Consider the following 6,142-nt stretch of genomic DNA (forward strand, 5'->3'; position numbering starts at 1 on the left):
AAGATTTCAGCCTGTGCCCTCCTTTACACAGTTCGCATGACGAATGTTTATTTTGTTCCGATGTGAACGCTTGTGTTTTGAAAAAAACTACGATTTAAGTTGTTGTTACTCGCTTGGGGTCTACTAAAGCTTCGATTTAGGTCGTGTTGAACGTTTTTAGTTCTGACCATTTTTTCATCTACCCTTTCTGCAATTTCGTATTGGGTAGTTAAGAAATCGGTCATTTGTTGCCACGTTGGGCACTTTCTTCGTGATGAGAGCGATTGCGCCCACAAAAGCAACGATTTTTCTGGTAATGCGGATGTGCATATATCGGGTGATTTTTTAAGAGCTTGATAACTTTTTTTAAAAAAAAAACGCATAAAATTTGCAAAATCTCATCGGTTCTTTATTTGAAACGTTAGATTGGTTCATGACATTTACTTTTTGAAGATAATTTCATTTAAATGTTGACCGCGGCTGCGTCTTAGGTGGTCCATTCGAAAGTCCAATTTTGGGCAACTTTTTCGAGCATTTCGGCCGGAATAGCCCGAATTTCTTCGGAAATGTTGTCTTCCAAAGCTGGAATAGTTGCTGGCTTATTTCTGTAGACTTTAGACTTGACGTAGCCCCACAAAAAATAGTCTAAAGGCGTTAAATCGCATGATCTTGGTGGCCAACTGCCCATGCATCCCGAAAAATGCACTGTTTGGTGGTTTGTACGCTGGTGGAATCATTGGACCGTATTTTTTCAAAGATGCTGTTGGACGCAACGTTACGGTGAATGGCGATCGCTATCGTTCGATGCTAACAAACTTTTTGTTGCCAAAAATGGAAGAACTGAACTTGGTTGACATGTGGTTTCAACAAGATGGCGCTACATGCCACACAGCTCGCGATTCTATGGCCATTTTGAGGGAAAACTTCGGAGAACAATTCATCTCAAGAAATGGACCCGTAAGTTGGCCACCAAGATCATCATGATTTAACGCCTTTAGACTATTTTTTGTGGGGCTACGTCAAGTCTAAAGTTTACAGAAATAAGCCAGCAACTATTCCAGTTTTGGAAGACAACATTTCCGAAGAAATTCGGGCTATTCCGGCCGAAATGCTCGAAAAAGTTGCCCAAAATTGGACTTTCCGAATGGACCACCTAAGACGCAGCCGCGGTCAACATTTAAATGAAATTATCTTCAAAAAGTAAATGTCATGAACCAATCCAACGTTTCAAATAAAGAACCGATGAGATTTTGCAAATTTTATGCGTTTTTTTTTTAAAAAAAGTTATCAAGCTCTTAAAAAATCACCCGATATTTACCAGAATGGGGTCCCAATTGTCTGTGGGAACATTCTGTGTCGCTAGAACCGACAAGCAATTTGAAACAGTGGATTGAAGTTGTATAAATTCTTCACTTGTTTCTTTTTGAATTTTTGGTTAATTCATTAATATAGTGACTTGTTTGTCGACTAATATTCTTTCGTTTTCGTAACGAGCTTTTAGAGCTTTCCATGCATAATTGAAATTTTCGTCATTAAGAGCGAACTGTTTGACTAATACCCCTGCTTGACCTTTAGTTTTGTATCGGAGGTGATACAATTTTTGTGCATTAGATAATTTAGGATGGTTTATGTACACGCCCGTAAACATGTCCCGGAAGGACGGCCATTGTTCATAACCTCCATGAAATATTTCTGTATCGCATGCTGGCACTTTAAGGTGAATGCCTGAACTCGCCTCTTGACTTTGAATTTGTGGCAGCTCTACTCTACTGTAGGGAGTAGGTGCAATTGCTTTAATTAATCTCAATTGGTCGGCGATCATAGCTATCGTTTCCTCGTACTGGTCTAAGCAGTGTTCATATTTGGAGTATGCTGAAGATTTGAAGTTTTCAGGTAGATCTGATTCGTCAGATTCTACAATTGCGTCATACGCAGTTTGGAGACGTGTCCAGAAATTGCTTAGATTTTCTTTTTTGATTTCTAATACCGATTCAGAATTGTCTTGAATCGGTGGAGATGAAAACCGAGTGCAGTATCGAATTAGACTGTCACTCTCAGCAATAAATTTAGTATATGAAATATCTTTCAGCTTTTTTTGCTTTGTAGCACCTTGCTTTGAGCGTGTAGCATCAGCAGGTGTACATGGGCTCTTTTCTTCTGAAATCATTTTTTGTACTTTTAAATATTGTGTTGATTTAGATTCCTTAGAATCTCTGTTCATTTAGATAATGTGATAATATTGAAATATATACATATATGAGAAAAGAAAAATTCTCTCAGTGTACTTTTGATAACAATAAGTACGCGTGAAATCTTTAAGATAAAAATGTTTTTTTTTGTATCAAATAGCGAACGCGTATTTCTTTTTACTTATTCCCGGTGCTTATGTATTTAGCTACTAGTTTGTTCTTGTTGTTGTTTTTTATTTTATTTAATGTTTCGTACTCGTTAGCAAATACTTGCGTATACGCGCGATAATGCAAAATGGAGAAAAAGGTTGATGACCTTTGTATATAAGTTTGCACAATATGTGCGTGTTTATGTGCATACGTAAGATGCAAAAAATTTATTTTTTTGTTTTGTTTTGTTTGCAATCCTGCTTGCTTGTGCTTTAACAAGAACAAGGGCTATTGCTGGACAGGTGCCGATTTGGTCTTTGCATATAAGTAAGTGTGTGTAAATACTTGAAAATGGCAATACGTATTTAATTGCTTTTTCTTTCTACCAACGCTTAAAATTTTTTGTTTTATTTGTCCGTGATTAAATTTTTTTTTTTTTATAACAAATTTTTAAATTTTTTTATAAATTAAAATTTCAACACTTAATTTTGTACCCTATGTACGTTGTATATGCCGGCATAGGCAAATTGTATGCCGTATGTACATATGGATGTAAATAATATTTGCCGTACGGATAACGCGGAATAGAAAATTGTGAAGTGCAGGTATGCACTTTTGGTTGATTGTAGTTTCGCTGATTATACATACATGTTTATGGGTTTATGTCGCATTAATTTCGTTTCTCACTTTGTTTCTGACATATGAAAGGTATGTACATATGAAAGTGGTAACTATTGGCATATATGTATGTTTGGTTTTGTTATTTTTACTTTCTCTTTTTAAATTTCGCAATTGCCCTAGCTTACTTTTTGCGCAATCCTGCTTATACTGGTTTGAGTATAAGTGGTATGCCGGAAAATTTTGTCATACTTGAAATTTTGTTTTTTGTTTTTTGTTTTTTTTTTTGATTTTTAATGTTGTGTGTTTGGATACACAAATGTAAGCATAAGTAGGCCTTTTAACAGATATGTATATGCCGGTATATATAACTATAAATATATATATACATATATATGTATATATATACATACATTATCCGACAAAACTATGTATACCCCAGCACATTTTATATTGTTCTTTGAATATTTTTTTCAAAAGTTCAACAATTCAAAAATTGTACATACGGTAAGTGCACACTGTAAGTTGACAAATAATAACGGTATGATATTTACCGTTAGCTTTTATTTTGCTTGCAGAATGTGCACTTGTTGATGATCAGTTGAACTTTGCAGGCGACGAAATTATGTATACCGTGGCAATTCTTGTGCGTAGTGTTTCTTTGCGTAAATAGTTTTTGCAAATATTTAGAAACAAACTCGACAAAGGTAAAATTTCATCATTTTATACTCGATAAAAGTGTTTGGGTAAATAATATAAAGATTTTATTTAGTGAAAGCGTTGGCCTGCGAAAATTGATTGTTCGTGATCATTTAGATGGAATGGGATACGGAAAAATTGCAAACAAATATTCTAAAAGCAAGGCCACAATCCAAAAAGTGATAAAAAATTACCAAAAAAATGGTGGGCTAGAGAGTGCTCCAAGATCAGGCCGCCCTAGAGTAACTACAGTGCGCGAAGAGACAAAAATAGTGAGAGAAGTGAAAAAAGATCCGACTGTATCAGCCCGATTTATTAAGCAGAGCCTTCAAATAGATGTTTCCGAGCGAACAATTCAACGAAGAATTCGAGAGGACGGGTATTCCGCTACTACAAGATTAAAAAACCGTTCATCAGCAAGAAAAATTTAAAGGCACGATTGGAGTTTGCAAAAAAGTATTACAAACTGCCGCCAAATTTTTGGAAAAAGGTAATTTGGAGTGATGAAAGCAAATTTGAATTTAAAAATACTAAAGGACGGCAAAAAGTTTGGCGAAAGAGCCACGAGAAGCTTCAGAGTAAATGCATTCAAAGCACCATAAAGTTTGGAGGCGGAAATGTATTGGTTTGGGGTTGTTTTAGCTACAGTGGTCTCTCAAATCTCGTAATGATCGAAGGTAAAATGACGGGAGAGTCTTATGTTCAAATGTTAAGTACCAATTTGGAGCCACCTACGCAAAAAATGGGCATACAGGATAACTTCATATACCAGCAGGACAACGACCCCAAGCATACAAGTCGGGTTGCAAAAGAATACTTCGAACAAAAATCGATAGAACTGCTACCATGGCCTGCCCAAAGCCCCGACTTAAACCCCATTGAGCACTTATGGCAATATTTGGATGACAAGCTTGACCGATCTTCTTTCCATTCAAATAAAGGCGAGATTTTTAATAAATTGAAAGACTCCTGGAAAATATACCACAGTCACTCCTTAAAAACTTGGTTGACAGCATGCCTCGACGTCTATTGGCAGTAATTAATGCTAAGGGTGGCAACACTAAATATTGAAGCTCTAGTGTGAAGGTAACCTCAAAATTTATTCGGGTATACATACTTTTGTCGTTCCTAAGAATTTCTCTTTTTCAGATTACCGCGTATTTTGCAGTCACTAGCACTAAAATGCTGAAAATTAATTTAATTTTTTGTATTTAGTATACTCATAAGCAAAAACAAAAACCATGCAAAAAAATAAACTTCACTTTTCTAAAGATATGATAATTTTCTTTTCAACTTTCATGGGGTATACATAGTTTTGTCGGATACTGTATATGTCATACTATATACCGTTCATACATACATATATTGAATGTACATATATAATGTACCAAACTGTTTTCGGTTTCCCGGAAATCAACCGTAAGTTCGGACAGTTTGGTAGCAACTGTTCTATTAAAATTTACAGGATCGTATACAGTTTTAGAGAGATCAACTGTAAATATTAACATACATATACGCAAATAAGTATAAATTATTTAAAATAATAGATGGAGTTGATACACTCACTTTGTGCCGCTTCAAGGGACTTTGAGGGCTTTATATGGTTTGAAATGTGGTTGAGCTTATTTTTTTTTTTTTGCCAATGCGTCCAAGCTGCTTCCTTGTCCGTTTCCTTTCCTGTTTGGTGTTCCTTGTTCCGTTGTTCTTAATTTCCCTTTGTTGGTTGGCCTTTTAGGTTTTTATTATTCTTACTATTATTATAATTTTTTTTGTTTCACATTTATAAAAGTTTAATTTTCACAAAGACTATATTTTTTAATCTTCGCGCCCGTGATGATTTTCTGTTTTTTTTTGTTAAATAATATTTCGCGCCCGACTTTTGATATTATTATATTTTTTTTGTTTTTGGCTTTTTGGTTTTAAGCACTGTCTTGTATGTATGTATATGTATATTTATTTGTTTTTTTTATTATTATTTTTTTTTTGTTTTGGGAATCGCACCACGGAACGGTTTCGTGTCAGTTTTTCAAACCGTTTTTTTTTCTATATATGTATGTATGTATATGTCACCTCACGAAACTTTTTTTTGAACTTTTTTTTTTGTATGTGTATATGTATGTATATGACACCGCACCTTTTATTTTATAATATTTTCTGTATATATTGTATGTGTCACCTCACTTTAATTTTTCACATGAATGTTTGTATATTGGTATGTCACTTTTTACGTATTTTGCCGCTTGAATCTTTTTTGTTTTGTTTTTTTTTTTGGTTTTGTTTTCCAAATAGTGCCTTTCTTAGCGGCTCGAAGGACCAATGTTTAAAGCAGCAGTGTCCAATTCACCTTTTATCTTTTAGCACACCTACCACTTTCACTTTCAAATAAAACCACTCGGTTAAGGGATAAAAGTAATCAATCAGTTTTAATGATATTCTTAATTTATTTACACATTCGGTAAATCGAGGCTCTTTGAACAAGATTGCCGGAATAAGGTGCAATTAACAAG

Source organism: Bactrocera neohumeralis, unplaced genomic scaffold, assembly GCF_024586455.1.
Source record: "Bactrocera neohumeralis isolate Rockhampton unplaced genomic scaffold, APGP_CSIRO_Bneo_wtdbg2-racon-allhic-juicebox.fasta_v2 cluster11, whole genome shotgun sequence".
Classification (NCBI taxonomy): Eukaryota; Metazoa; Arthropoda; class Insecta; order Diptera; family Tephritidae; genus Bactrocera; species Bactrocera neohumeralis.